The sequence below is a fragment of the Tasmannia lanceolata genome, unplaced genomic scaffold, assembly GCF_043159265.1.
Source record: "Tasmannia lanceolata isolate RefF3 unplaced genomic scaffold, GAP_Taslan_0.1 ptg000024l, whole genome shotgun sequence".
NCBI lineage: Eukaryota > Viridiplantae > Streptophyta > Magnoliopsida > Canellales > Winteraceae > Tasmannia > Tasmannia lanceolata.
In genome coordinates this window covers 1229673-1246456 of record NW_027518701.1, presented here as the reverse complement: position 1 = coordinate 1246456, position 16784 = coordinate 1229673, and the positions used below count along the sequence as shown (strand labels likewise).

Genomic DNA, 16784 nt, shown 5'->3' with positions numbered 1-16784 from the left:
ATGCCGAGTTTTGTCTTCATCATGATGAATGTATCGGTCTTCAAAGCCTTTGTAAAAATATTTGTAACTTGATCTTTAGTTTTGCAGAAGCGAACATTGACAACTCTATCATTTACCAAGTTTCGAATGAAATGATACTTGATCCTTATGTGCTTGCTCTTGCTATGAAAAATTGGATTATTTGTGAGTGAGATCGCCAAACTATTATCACAAAATAAACTTGTACCACAATCTTGCGGATGTTTGAGTTCTTCTAATATCCATCGTAGAGCTTGACAACCCGCGGAAGATAATAAAATGTACTCCGCTTCCGCTGTAGAAAGAGCAACGACCGATTGCTTCTTTGATGCCTATGAAATTGCACTAGAACCAATGTTAAAAACATAACCGGAATTACTCTTGCTATTATCAACACTTCTGCCGTAATCACTATCACAATAACTAACCAAGCTTGAATCTTCAACTCTTCCATAGCGTATCCCATGATCAATGGTTCCACTTACATACCTTAGGATTCTTTTACCGGCTTCCCAATGACTTCTTTTTGGTGATTCCAAAAATCTACTAATCATACTCACCGCAAACATAAGATTCGGTTTGTAGCCATCAAGTACATGAGACTACCAACTAGACTTCTATAAAGAGTTGCATCAAATCATTTCTCGTCCTCATTCTTGTATAGTTTCAAGCCAACTTCCATAGGTGTGCTAATATGTGTCGCACCTTCCATTCTAAACCTCTTTAGCAAATCTTTTGTATACTTCTTTTGAGAAATAAAAATTCCATCATTTCTTTGGTTGAGAAATAAAAATTCCATCATTTCTTTGGTTGACCTCAGTACTAAGATAGAAATGGAGAAGACCCATGTCGGTCATCTCAAATTCTCGCATCATATTTCTTTTGAATTCTTCACACATGCTTGAACAATTACCAGTAAAAATCAAATCATCAACATATCAGCAAACAACTAAAAACTCACCTTGGGTGCTCTCTTTGATGTAGAGAGTGTGTTCATAAGGACACCTTTTAAAACCGTTCTTCATGAAATATTCGTCAATGCGACTATACCATGCCCTTGGTACTTGCTTCAAGCCATACAAAGCCTTCTTCAATCAGCACACTTTGCTTTCTTCACCTTTCTTCACATCACCGGGAGAGTGATCAACATACACCTCATCTTCAAGAAACCCATTCAAGAATGCCGATTTGACATCCATTTGATAAACATTCCAACTATTTTGTGCTGCCAAAGCTAGAACCATATGAATTGTCTCAAGAAGAGCAACGGGAACAAACACTTCTTTATAATCAATGCCATTCCTTTACTTGTAGCCTTTCACTACTAAGCGAGTCTTATACTTTTCAACTTCACCACTTGCATTTAACTTTGTTTTGTATACCCACTTCACACCAATAGTCTTTTACCCATTTGGAAGCTCAGTTAGCTCCCATGTATTGTTCCTTTGGATTGAACACATTTTTTGATCCATTGCTTGCTTCCACTTTTCTTCTTGACAAGCTTCTTCAAAACTAATCGGATCGGTATCGGCAAACAAAGCAAAATTTGCTAACTCTTCATCGGCAATTCTTCTAAACTTTTCATAGATTTCTCTTATACTTTTTGTCTTCCTTAGAGGAGAGTCGAGGCTTTTTGAAGATGATGAAGATGATGGAGCCGAAGAAGATGGAGAAGAATATGGAGTGATAGGAGGAGCCATATCCTCTTCATTTTCTTCAATTCCACCATCATGAGTATCTTTGCATTCATTAATACCAAAACTTCTTTCTTCTTCTCACTTTGATTCCAATTGCAAGACTCTTCTTCATTGAACTTCACATCCCTACTTATGACAATCTTCTTACTCATGGGATTGATCAACTTGTACGCTTTTGAACTTTCACTATACCCAATAAGGATGCATTTTTCAGATTTATCATCCAACTTTCTTCGTATTTATTCCGGCAAGTGAGAGTAGGCAATACTGCCAAAAATTCTCAAGTGAGAAATGCAAGGCTTATGACCACTCCAAGCTTCTTGAGGAGTCATACCTTGAACACTTTTTGATGATGCCCGATTCAATAGATAGATGGCACATGCAACGACTTCCGTCCAAACATATTAGGCATCCCTTTTGCTTTTAATATACTTCTAGCCAATTCCATAATCGTCCGATTCTTCCTTTCGGCAATCCCGTTTTGTTGAGGTGTGTATTGAGTGGTAAGTTGATGCCGAATCCCATTCTCTTTCAAGAAATTCTCAAACTCATGAGAAACATATTCACCACCTCTATCGGAACTCAAAGTTTTCAACATGAAATCACTTTGCTTTTCAACCAAGCTCTTGAAAGTTTTAAAGCATCCAAAAACTTCCGACTTTTCTTTAAAGAAATAAACCCATGTCTTTCTACTATAATCATCAATGAAGGTGAGAAAATATCGATTACCACCAATTGATGTTGTTTGCATAGGCCCGCATAAATCCGAATGCACTAGCTCAAGAGGATTTGATGCCCTCTAAGTAAGGGTGGCAAAATTGGCTGAACCGAACCAGAACCAAGCCGAAACCGAACCGAAACCGAATATTTTCAATGAGTATGAGTAAGAGGTGGTAAAATTGGCAGAACCGAATCGAAAATCCAGTTTCGGTTTGGTTTGGGGGTCGAACCGAACCGAAACTGAACCATTGCCACCCCTACCTCCAAGCCTTTCCAATTGGAAAAGATTCTCTTTGATGCTTTCCAAGTGCACATCCTTCACACACTTGATCTTGGCGGTTGATGTTCGGCTTGCCTCTCACCATATGCTTCTTATTCATAAGTGACACACTTGATCTTGGCGGTCGATGTTTGGCATGCCTCTCACCATATGCTTGTTATTCATGAGAGATAAAGTGTTAAAGCTCAAGTGACCATAACGAAGATGCCATAGCCATGACATATCTTAGACAATGGTGTTGAAACAAGGAAGACCTTCACTTTGAAACTTTAGAGGAAACATCTTGTTTTGAGTCATTCTCACCTTGGCTATGAGAACATGATTCTTGTCTTTGATTTCACATACATCTTCATTGAAATGAACATCATACCCTTTCATTAGAAGTTGCCCAACGCTCAAGAGATTGTGCTTTAGACCGGGAACATAGAAAACATTGGAGATGCGCTTGACGTCTTTCTTTGTTTGAACAAGAATATCACCACTTCCCCTTATGGCAAGCCTCTTGTCATCACCCGTTTGAACTTCACTTTGGAGAGATTCATCCAACTTTACAAACATGCCTTTGTTGCCGGTCATGTGGTTACTACAACCACCATAAAGATACCATGTCTCATCAAGGGCCACTTCTTGCACATTACAAGCAAGAAAAAGTGTGTCATCTTCTTTACTTTATTCCTTCTCAAGCATAAAACTAGATTCTTCCCCCAACTTCTTTTTATAAGACTTCATGGTATGACCATATTTCTTGCAATGATAACATTGAATTTGGGATAGAGGTCTTCCTCTCCCTCTTCCTCTGGTAGAGGGACTACTTTCATCTTTTCATTTTCTTGATTTCTTCCTCTTCCACGGAAAGAATTCCTTCCTCTTCCTCTAGAGTCACCCCTCAAAGAGAATTGAGTTTGAAAAGCTTGTTCTAGAGGAGAAGAATCAAATTGCTTCATTCGTAGTTCATGGGATTGGAGCGATCCCAACAAACTTTCTAAGGATAAAGTAGTTAAATCCTTTGATTCTTCAATTGCAACAACAATATACTCAAATTTTCGAGTCAAACTTCTAAGTATTTTCTCCACAATCCTTCGATCTTGAATATCTTCACTATTTACTCTCAATTGGTTCACAAGAGAAATAACACGATTGTAAAAATCTTCAACCGATTCAGAATCCTTCATCCTTAATGCATCAAACTCACATCTAGGGGTTTGTAATCTTACCAACTTTACTTTGTCTTCTCCTTTGTATGATGTATAGAGTTTATCCCATGCTTCTTTTGCCGAAGTCACCGATGAAATTCGTTCCAAGATGACTTCATCCACCGCTTGATAGATTAAAAACAAAGCCTTCTTGTCCTTCTTTCGAATGTCCTTCAACTCATTGAGTTGCTGTGGAGTGAGAGCCGCTTGATCCTCCGGTTATTTAACGCCATTCTCAACAATTTCTCATAGATCTTGAGATCCATACAAAACCTTCATTTGAATGCTCCATTGGTAGTACTCTTTCCATTGAATCGAGGAAGTTGAGGTTGGAACATATTGGAAGCCATGATCAACCTTCAACCTATGCTCAGATACCACTTTGTTGGAATGAAACCAACGAGGTTGGAGGGAGAAGATAAGTTTCAAGAGAAGAAGATTGTTCTCTTGATGACAAACACACAAAGAAAGTTACCCAAGTTGTTGTACTAGTCAAAACCCTTCAAATTTCACTAAAAAAACTTACATACGAAGAAGATACATGGTCTAAAATATGGCCTACATTCCAAATTTGGGATTAACTTTTCTTAATTACTATTAGCTTTCCTAAGCACAACTAACTCACTATCACATGAAAAATAAAAGCATTACATAATTCCAAAGTGGTCAAGACTTATCTTCCAAGCTTCCAAGAAAGTGAGTAACTTAAGTCCTAAGAAAGTAAGTAACTTAAGTCCCACGAAAGTCAAGTTGATAGATGATCAAGATCTAGTGGTCAAGATTAATTTCCAACATTCCTTCAAGACCATCTTTTGAATTCATAAGTTTACTGTTTACCATGAAAACTTAGCGATGTGCACATATCTCTTCTTGTATGGGTCTATGACCCTTTTGATACTTTTTTGTCAAATCCTATTATTCCAAAGTGAAATTATCTCATTTTTTGTTTTAGTTTTCATCAATTTAGGATCCTCCTACTTTGTCTTCAAGGGTTGTATTTCTCTAGCTAGTGCTTTAGGGTAATTTTTTTTCACTAGAAATCAGCTCCAACAATGGGCTTATTGTTCCTACGCTCGAGCTTAGATAAGCTTATCTGCGCTCCAGTGCAGAAACAGGGTGGGCCCCCATTGTTTGGGGTGATCCAAAGCACTCACTTGGAAGGCCCTATCATAGATAGGGTGTCCACAAAATATCAGCTCTATTGGATCATCCTAACCTTTCCATCTGTGGAGGGGAATAATGGGCAGATTTGTGGACAAACAATGTCTGTCTATTTTCCCCTCCACTATTGGATGGGTTAGGATGATCCTATGGATCTGATTTTTTTGTACACACCTTATCTATGGAAGGGCCTTCCAAATGGATGCTTTGGATCACCCCACAAATGTGGGCCCACAAGATTTATCAGCAGTTGAGCGCAGATAAGCTATCTGCGCTCGAGCTCATAAACCTTTTCCCCCACACATATATGAGAAAACGGTCTCTACACTGTCCATTATTTTATTTTTTTTGATAAGTTTTAATATGATGAAAGGCCTTACAGTCCATTATTTTTCAAAAAGTACAGTACAGCCCACACCAAAGGATGATCCAAACCGTCCATAAGATGGGAGAGGTTCAGGTTGTGCCCCAAAACTCATTTCCCTAGGTTGATCTTAATCATCCGATCTCTAGAGGGTTAGGGTCAACATTCGATATATATACATGCACACACACATATTTCTATATGCTATATAGCAGAAGAGAAAAGAAGAGAATTTTTTGAAAATTCTATGAGAATTACACATCACTTTTTTGACTTTTTTTAACAAATGCACCCATTCAACCTACATATTTTCAATCCTACCCCGTCCTTTATGCTTTTTAACAAAGGCACCCATTAAAGCCACATAATTTCAATCTTACCCCCCTCCTTTATGGTTTTTTAATACAAAAATCTATAGGGTGATCTTAACCATCCGATTTAAGAGGAATTATGGAAACCTCTATAGATTGGAGGCTAGGATCAGCCTAAGGAAATGATTTTTGGGGCAAAACCTTATGTTGTGTTTCATCACATGGACGGTTTGGATCAACCGATGATATGGTCAGTACAGTTCTTTGTCGGCCCGTGCATCGCACGTGGTTTTTTACTAGTATATGAGAAAAAGGTTTCTACACACAAGTGTAGATAAGTTATCTACACATTAGCTTAAAATACAGTGGAGGCCCACATTGTTTGGGTGATCCAAACCATTCATTTGATTGGCCCTTACATAGATAGGGTGTCCATAAAAATCAGCCAGCTCCATATGAACATCCTAACCCTTCGAACCGTGGAGGCAAAAAATGGACAGATTTGTGAAGGTGTAGACACCCCCATCTTACTACGCTTTAAAAAGCAAAAGATTCGGTAGTTTAATCGAGGCTTGAGTCGGCCTTCCATATTAGATTAGGTATTCTTACATTTTAGGGTGAATTTCACCTCATTTTAGGAGTTTTGAAGTTGATTTGCAATCCTAAAAGTCTCTAAGGGGTTCCATTGGCCTCCGGAAGATGAATAATCAAGTTTCCAATCAAATAAGAAAAACTGTTATTTTTGGGTTTCTCAGGGTTTCCCTCATTTTTCCACCTCGGGGGTAATTTGGTCATTTCCAATGTGTTTCATTTGATCTCTAAAGTGTGTCTAAGGACTCACAAGTCATTTCGTGAATTTTAGAAAGCCTGCTAAATTTAAATTTCTCAGGAGTTTCGCTTGATTTGAAAATTTTGCGTGTTGAGGGCATTTTCAGGGAATGCCAAATGATCTTGTTTGATATTACCCACTAAAAGAAGCAAACTTAAAAACTTTCTATTTTTGAGGTTTGACCACAAACTTTTTCCTTTAAAAAAATGAACCAATTTGAGGGTATTTTGGTCGCATTTTGGTGGGTAATGGTTAAATAGGGGTGTTTTGGTCCAAAACAATTTTGTTTCTTTAAAGGGGACGGTTCAATCATATGTTAGGGATACACCATAAATGTCACCTGGGTTAGGTCCATGCATAAAATATTGAATTTAAAAGAATTTTATTAAATGTTTATGAAAAAAACTCAAAACCCATGTGAGAAGGCCCGTTGGGCTAAAGCCCACAAGATGGGGGTCCATGTCAACCCACCCATGTGGGTCGGCCACATAAGTGGGTGCCCCACATGAGGAGGTCACATGCAAAAACGTCCAACATGGGATGAGGTAGTTGGTGACATCATATTTGTTTTGAAAAAATAATAAAGAAATGAAGAGTTATAATTAGAAAAGGCTTATATGGTCAGGTTACTAAAATAGCCATAACTTTTTACCTTCGGGTCTAAAAACTTTACAATTGTATATTTTTCGAACGTCTAGAAAAGATCTACAACTTTGTAGTTTATGACGTTTCCTGAATTAGCCTCTAAATAGGTCAAAAATGAGCTCAAACGTCGGGCAGCCCTTTTTGGACGAGAATAATTCATAAAAGCTAGTTTCCTATGTGAGAAGGCTTCTAGATTGATCTTGAAGGATTTCCATTGTATAATTTAGCATTACTTGGCTTGCAAGAAATCAATATTAGAAGTAAATCCAATTTAGAAGGTAAGGGAAAAGCAAGCCATAGGTGAGAATTGGAAACTAACTAAAGGTAGGAGTCCTCACATTGGAAACTTCCAAATCTAATATAACCCTAACTTTTTCTATAAAGACAAAGCAAGAACAACCTTTGGCCTTGCTCTAGAAAATTCATCCCTCTTTCTTCCTCCTTGAAATTCATTCATCTCTTTTGTTGCTTTGGTGTTCATCTCTTCCACTTGGTTCTACACAAAATGCTTTCATATATTCAACATATTCAACATTGGAGGCTATATTATTATTCTTCGGAGTTTTCTTTGCTATTAAAAGGGTAAGTCAAAGAGTATATCCAAGGATTACTTACCCTAGAGAAAAGGAAAGCTAGCAACATTGGTCTTCTAAAACCCTCTGTCATGTAGTTTAAACTAGAAGCATGCTAGGATGGAATTTGTGATTTTCTTTGAAAAGCTATGAAAATGAAAGTGTTTGCATGTGAAATTTTGAGGAGATGAGATCAGGTTTAGGTTATTTCATAATCTAAAATTTTTTCTTGGAAAATCTATATTTTAATATTAAAATCCAATTTTTGAAATTAAGAGAGTTTAAATCCACTTTACAAAGCAACTTTAATAAGCCTTTGAAATTTCTTGAATTTTTCAATCTCTGAGTCTTTTGCGTATTAAAAATCATTGAAATCTGGAATTTCCAAAAATTTTGACTTCGTTTTGACCACGATTTGACCTTTTGAACTTTACCCTTAAAGGGATAAAATTCCAAAGATCGAATTTAAAAAGATGACAAAACAGATAAAAAATTAATGAAAATTTAAACATAATAGAATTTTAAGGTTTTAGAACAGTACGAATTGTTTGTAGAATTTTGAATTTTATTTAAGAGGTTTAAAATTTTATTTAATTCTAAGGGTATTTTTGGAAAAACTAATTTTCAAGAAATATATAGGGTTTCCAGAGATGAAATTTGGATGGGAATTAATTAAGACCTGATATAATCTCTTGCAAATTTTTCAAGATTTTTGGTTGCTGTTAGATGTTAGTTTATAATTTTTATGCCAAATCAAGCATGTCATGTTAAATTGGAAACAAATAGTAAATTACAATACAAAATTCTGAAAATAGTTTATTGAGATTTAATACTAGAATTACATGTTTTTACAAAGTTTGGGTTAATTGGGATTATTTTTACTATGTGTTTATTTGTAATTTCATAATCTGGACAGATATCTTTAAAATCGATTATTGATAGTAAATCATCTTAACAATCTATGAAAATTTTTCAGTTGTCTTATCTAGTCAATATATATCTACTGTAAACATCTCAACTCATTTAGACGAGATTTGCTATAAGTCGATGTGTAAATCTATAATCTGGACAGATCTATTCAACTTTGGAAAAGTGATAGCAAAACACATTTAAAATTCATGAAAATATTACAGTACCCTTTTTTGGTCATGAAAAAGCTACTGTAAAAATTTGAAATCATTTAGATTAGATTTCCTACAAGTCGGCGTGTAAATCTATAATTTGGACAAACACCTTCAACATTAGAAAACTGATAGTAAATCACTTTGGAAATTCATGAAAAATATTACAGTAACCTTTTTTGGTCAAGAGAAAGCTACTGTAAAAATTTCAGCTTAATTCGATTTGATTTGCTATAAGTTTATGTGTAAACCTATAATCTGAACTGAAATTGTAAAATCCTTAAGCAAATTGAAATTGTTATAAAAATTTCAAGAGAATTCTAATGGTCCATCGTGTATTCAATCTTTAAACTATCGAAATAGAAACTTTAGAAATCATTGATTTCCTTTGCTAATTTACAATGCTATGATAATTTAACTGTTAAGATTGCGTCCATAATCGTATCTTAATTGCGATCAATCCTTAATAATTTGAGCATTTAAATTATAGTATGTTGTTGGCTCCGAGGTCTACTGTCCACGAAAATCCTGAGAAATATGCCAGGCAATAACATATTATAACTTACGTGCTAAATTATGCAAGGGTGGAAAGCACGATTCCCTTCCATGAATGCAAATCAAGGCTGAAATTTGCCAATATTAGAGCCATTGGTATTCCTTAGATTTTAGGATTCGAAAACCTTTAAAGAACTAAAAATCATTAATTTCAGCAAACTGAATTAATTTAATCTGTGTCTTTAGAAACGTTGGATTACGGTCTTCCATCATAGGAACCTTTATGGCCCCTTATGAACACTTACGTCACGTTGTGTCCTAGGTTTTAGGGTGTCCTAGAGTTAAGGAGTTCAGCCTCATTACGACTGATTGATATTATTAGCAATTGAGTCATAGATCTAGTTACACTAATTACCCATTTTTTCCATTGGACAAGCCTAGTTACCTATGATGTAGGTTCCCCTGCATTAGTCTAAGGATGTCTTGCACTTCGATATGACCATATAGCATCTTAGATGGAGTCCTAAGATAATAAAATTCATTCAACTTGAATTAAGTAATCTTTTGAAAACCATTAAAACAGTTAGTCTAGTTTAGATTGGTGTCTAGGCATATAGCTTAGTTTAGGCACCGAACTATGTCGACTCTGATCCCAGTGAGGCTTGGGTACGTAGGCAGCTTTGATGCTTGATGGCATACCAATCACGAGTCGGCCTCACACACAATCAGTAGGATTTTTTAGGGTAATTTTTATTTTCTTTCATCATTTAAAACCTTAAATTAAAATTGATTAAATCACTTAGGATTTTTCCCCAAATTAGAATTTTAGGAGAACTTTCACATAAATTGAATCCAAACGAATTAAGAAAATCAAAATACACATTAGGAAATGCATTGAAATTAGATCTTAGGATGCATGTCATATAGTTCGCACACTAATATAGAGTTAAATGAGCCATTTAAAAGAAATTCAAGAGAGTAAACTTTTGAAATTGAAGACCGGATTATCGGGCAAGAATGGTGCATGTGGTGGTAACTCCCCATACCTTCCATTCTCGTAATCTGGTAACGAATCTAGATTTCTGGTCAATTATGGGTCCTAGATCTCTCATCTAGGTGGTGACTCTGTCATTCTCTTTTGCTTGAAATTCAGATTGCTTTAGTGATCCCAAGTTCACAGAAAAGATGAATTAACTCAATAATAAAAAAACGGCACACACCATTCACGTGGGTACTAGAGACCAAGAGAGGCGGGTCCCACAGAAGGTTTATACACGTCCATTTTACCTCCACAAATCGTAGGGTTGGGATGATCCTATGGAGCTGATTTTTTGTGGACACCCTATCTATGTGAGGGCCAATCAAATGAATGGTTTGAATCACCCAAACAATATGCCCTCCACTATATTTTAAGCTAGTGTGTAGATAACTTATCTACTCTTGTGTGTAGAAACTGTTTTCTCTTTCATAAATATATACAAGCATACACGCATGCATAAATATATATATATCTATCTAATACAATAAGCTGGGATGAAAAGAAGAGAGTTTTTTTCATTTTTTTGAAAATCATGTGAGAATTACACGTCACATTTTTTGACTTTTTTGAACAAATGCACTCATTCAACTCATATAATTTCAATCCTACCCCCCCTCCCTTTATGCTTTTAACAAAGGCACCCATTAAATCATATAATTTCAATCCTACCCCCTCCTTTATGCTTTTAACAAAGGCACCCATTAAAGCTGTATAATTTCGATCTTACCCCCCTCCTTGATGGTTTTTTAATTATAAAACTATAGGGTGATCTTGACCATTCGATTTAAGATAAGAGGAATTATGGAAACATCTATAGATTGGAGGGCTAGGATCAGCATATGGAAATGATTTTTCGGGCACAACCTATTTATGTTGTGTTCCATCACATGGACGGTTTGGATCAACCTATGACGTGGTCCGTACAGTTCTTTGTCGGCCCGTGCATGGCACGGGTTTTTTACTAGTATACTATAAAGCAGAAGAGAAAAGAAGAGAATTTTTTGAATTTTTTGTAAATTCTATGAGAATTACACATCACTTTTTTTGACTTTTTTTTTTAACAAATGCACCCATTCAACACACATATTTTCAATCCTACCCCTCCTTTATGCTTTTTAATAAAGGCACCCATTAAAGCCACATAATTTCAATCTTACCCCCCTCCTTTATGGTTTTTTAATAAAAAATCTGTAGAGTGATCTTAACCATCCGATTTAAGAGGAATTATGGAAACCTCTATAGATTGGAGGGCTAGGATCAGCCTATGGAAATAATTTATGGGGCACAACCTATTTATGTTGTGTTCCATCACACACACACACACACACACACATATATATATATATATATATATATATATATATATATATATATATATATATATATATATATATATATATTAGAGATTAAGACTTTTTGAAAAAAAATGCCCTCCAAGTCTCTAGAATTTATTAATAATTACTTTCAGAGGAATGCTTAGGCCCTGTTCATTTTAGATTATGACAACCGATTGCCGGTCCAAAACCTATTATTGGACGCTGGGCAATCTGTTGTCATAATCTAAAATGAACAGGCCCTAAACTAAAGGGCACCATTGAGAAAATCCGGCTGCGAAGTTGCCCCATTGGATCCATCGCACTTCAGTCCTTTAACTTTGTAATTTTACTGCCATTATCAATACGTGTAGATCCAATGGGGTCCCCTTACTGCTTGGATTTTGCATGGGCGGCTTTCAATTTAGAATTTTTCTTGTTCTTAAGATTACAAAACCCTTAACACTAATTTTCCTAGAAAATATGTTTATGTGAGAGAGATTTTTCCCTCAATTGAAACATAGCCTAATGAGCTGTTTGGGTGCAGGAAAATATTATTTCCATCTTTTTCCTTGGAAGATGAATTTTCCAATGTTTGGTAAACTCGTTTTCTATGAAAGTTTTCCCAAAATAACTTTTCCCCTTTTTTAAGGAAACTGAAAACTTACTAGGCATAAGATTTTATTTTCCATTAATAGTATTATTTTTACATTATTTTATTTTCCCTGGATCCAAAAAACTTCTAGTGCACATTTGGCTACTATGATTTTTTTCCCATAATAAATCAGTGTCTCATTTTTTGCCACTTCTCATCCCCGGAGACACTAGTTCCCTATTTTTCGTATCTTGATTTTTAGCCATTTAACCCTCATCACCGCTTGGAGAAACCAATTTATCATGAAAAAAATCTTCGCGGCTATAAGTGCTCCTAATGTTGTATTTGGATTGCAGGAATTTTTCAAAAAGATTCGAAATATTTTTTCAGAATTTTCAAAAATTTCAGGCATGACTTTTCTAAGACATTTTCTGTTTTATGTTTCCTTATGTTAATCCAATTACCAGAATCACATGTGATCGCCAAGTACGTAGCGCTGAAGTACAAGGAAACAGGGCCGGATCTTTTGAGGCACAATAGCTTCACAGAGTCAGCGATCGTGAACCAGTGGTTAGAGGTGGAGGCCCAACAGTTCAATCCATGCGCCGCAACCATTGTTCGGGAAATCCTTCTCAAGCCAATATGGTTCAGTGAGGAGATTGACCACCAAGTGGTAGAGACCCAAGTAGAGAAGCTTGGGAAGGTTCTCGAGGTCTACGAGGAGCGCCTCTCCAAGACCAAGTGCTTGGCTGGAGATTATTTTACGTTGGCTGATCTGAGCCATCTTCCATACATGTGTTGTCTCATTAATACTCCAAAGGCCGATCTCATTACGTCCCGCCCACTTGTTAAGGCTTGGTGGGAGGACATCTTATCGAGGTCGGCGTGGCTGAAGATCGCGGAAGGGATGAAGCTTTGGGAATGACCTAGTGCTTGACATGTTCAAGTATGGAATAAAATGAATGTAGAGCTTTATGTTTTAGTTCGTCTTTATGTTGGGTCTCGAGACTTGAGGGAGGAATTGTGTTTCGTAGTTGACATGCTCTAGTACTCTCATTTATGGGAGTCTGAATAAAATGATGGTTGTTCTATGTTTTGTTTGTTCTTCATGTTAGCTTATCTTAGGTTATGTTGAGTTAGGAGATGGAAGAAGAAGAGATTTTCAAATGGAACTCTTAGTTCTGATTTCTCTCAAGTTGTGTACAATATGAGGGATACATCATCTATTTATAGGTTTGAGACTGACCCATGAGAAATCTAGAAACTTGAACAAATCTCTTTCCACAGACTTCATCTTCTACCTAATACTAGATATTTCCTAAGAACTCCATTTCTACAACTTTCTAGATTTTTCTAAATTACTAATTACCTTCAACACCCCCTCTTAATTTGTAATTCGTACAAGTTGCTTGAGGTATTCTAACTTTTCTGAAGTGACGGCCTTGGTGAATATGTCGGCGAGCTGTTCGTTGGTGCTAATGAAGTTCAATCGAATCTCCTCTCTGCTGACTAAGTCTCAGATAAAATGATGATGAAGTTCTATGTGCTTTGTTCTACTATGGAATACAGGATTCTTCGCCATGGCAATAGCAGACTTATTGTCACAATAAATTGATGTGGCTCCTTTTTCTTCTTGGTGTAGGTCTGAAAGGATTCTTCTCAGCCAAATTGCTTCACAGGTGACGTCAGTGGCTGTAATATACCTGGCTTCTGCTGAAGAGAGTGCAATTGTTATTTGCTTCTTGGAGGACCGCAAAACTATCTTTGTTTCTATGTAGAATATATAACCAGATGTGCTCTTTTGATCATCAATGGATCCTGCTCAGTCGTTGTCTGTATATCCAATGAGCCTGCCATCTTCTTCAGTCTTGTATTTGATGCCAAGACTTTTTGTTACCTATAAATATCGCAGTATCCATTTTGCTGCAGTATAATTATTTTTGCTTGGTTCACTCATGAAGCTGGAATTGAGGCTGGCTGGGTAGACAATGCATGGCCTTGTATTCATAAGATATATCAAGGAGCCAACTAAGCTTCGATAGACTGATGCTCAACTTTTTGAGCTCCATCTTTAATAGAGAGCTTCTCTTTCGCTGTCATCGGTGTCCTGACTGGCTTGCATGGTGCTAGTTGGTGGTGCAATCGCAAGCGCGGCGGAACCTATTTGCGCAAAATTCAAAATTTTTTATTCAAACCAACCAATCCACGATCTTAGTAACTAGATTCATATTGGTGATGAATTCAATGAGTTAAAAAACTTACTTTTGATTATCCTTGGTCCAATAATCACTATTGATCTACTCCTCGCTAGGTGTGATAGGTTTCTCAAACTCAAACTCCTCCGAAGGTTGAAGTGATGGTTTCTTAGCTTGCGAAGTTGGAGGAGTTTGAAGAAGGTCCTTTGGGTTCCAAACCCAAACTGAAATCTAAGCTACAAATTTGGTTTCAAAAACCCAATTCAAGTTTAAGAGGATCTAGACCTAGAATTGATGAAAAACTAGAACTAGAACTCAACTAAAACTTACTAAACTAGAAAGGAAAGAAGATAACTTAAGAGGGGAGAGGATTACAAGAATTTTTCTAAGAAAAACTGATGTGTGTAGTGTTGAAATTCGTTCAGCCCATGTCCCCTTTTATAGAGTAAGTTTGGGAGTTTGTTTCCCACTAGGAATCCCTCTAGAATTGGTAAGCAATGTGCAATTACACTTAACCCTCCCACAACCTTTCTTTATTTAATAAAGCAAAGGGGGAAAATGCTTTTTTTACTTGTGAGAAGAGTGTAGAAGCTTTCCAATCTATTGAGTTTCCAATTCCTTCCCTAACTATCATTTCCTTTGTAGAAAACCAACCATTAGGATTCCTCCAAAGCTTTTAGCCAATAGGGTTTCACTTAAATCCCAACAAATAGTATTCAAGGTACATGCACAATTAAATCACTTAAGTCCCACCCAATAGGAGTTAAGCATTTAATTATGAAATGCTTAATTAAACATGGCCCACCATCCAATGGAGTGCCCCTTCTCCAATTAAGTGTGTACGCACCCTATGTTAGGTGTGTCTCCTTGCATCATATGCAATGGATTCAATCCATACCTCGTGCACTATGAAGTTTGGAACCTGGATTGTCCAACAATCCTTCATGGCCGGGTGTTGCGAGTTCTGAGTGGGATCATCGCAGGGATTCAATGGTCGATGCTGCAGGGCCCACAAATGGCCCGACTACGATTTCATGCAATGTAGTATAAGTACAACCCCATTACGTAAGTGGCCCCCACCAGGAAAGAATTCTATCGAATCAAAATACCCTAATCACCTCCAAGTGATTGTCCTTCCTCCAATCCTCCATCTACTGAGTTGGGTCCTACGGAGGATGGACATAACTTACTCCCAGGGTGCACTCTATGGTATACCATTTGATCAATCAATTTAAAGTCCGCAAATGCATTTGCAAAGTCTTTTAAAAAAAATAATGTTTTCAAAAACATTTGATAACACTTTTACCAAAATGGCTGGCCAGCCTCTTAACAAAGGACTGAGCTGAGATCAAAAGAGTAAATGCAATCTCTCACATGAAGGGATGGATGATTCCATGTTGGGCATCACATTCAAGTCATATTCATCCAAGTTTAGTCCTGGAATCTTTCCCACCTTTACTGCTTCAGCAGGATTTTCTACTCTTAGTTAAGCTAGTTTGAATGCTATTCCACCTTGGGTGACATGTCTCATCTCATCACACTCGAAATCTGAGGCTGTAAGATTACTATCATTGTTAGAGAAAACAAAAGGTACGGACTTTTCCATCAAAGACATAGGGGACAGATTCCTCTATGTGAGAGACATCCGGAGTAGGTGTCTTTTCATCTTCATTTGAAGAGGGATTCAACGTAATCGATTTCTTCAATATCACTCTCCCATACATAAGGATTGGTGGAAAGGGTGCAAATTAGGGTAACTAGATCAATGGGTGGAAAAGAGGTAAAAAGGGCATTAATTGCAAAGGTAGAAGCTGGTGTTGACGAATGGTTCAGAAGAGGATTAGTGGTGACATTGGTTTTTGGAGGGATAATGAAAAGGCCCTTGTCTATAAGGTCCTGAATGGAATGCTTCACGGCTAAACATGAATTGGTAGTGTGACATTTACCCTGATAAAAGTCACAATATTCTTTTTCATTGAAGTTCTTAGGTAAAGGATTTGGAGGTGGTCTTGGCTCAAGTGGGGAAAATTTACCCTTATTAATGAGGATTGTCATGATAGTTGCTAGGCTAGAAGGTAACTGGGTGAACTCCCTACGAGTTTTGGGGGCAGGTTTCTCCTCTGTCATGTCGATCTTTCAAACTACCGACATAGCAGTCACTGCTATAGCTTTGACAATGTTCACCTCCTTATTGGCAGCTTGTTTCTTGGCAGTGAAATTCTTTATATCCGAGATC

At 36.8% G+C, this 16784-nt stretch overlaps 1 pseudogene; it reads left to right on the top strand.

The window, feature by feature from the left end:
- The first annotated feature begins 12801 nt into the window (after positions 1–12801).
- Positions 12802–14131, top strand: LOC143857409 (glutathione S-transferase F13 pseudogene; annotated as a pseudogene).
- Positions 14132–16784: the final 2653 nt, after the last annotated feature.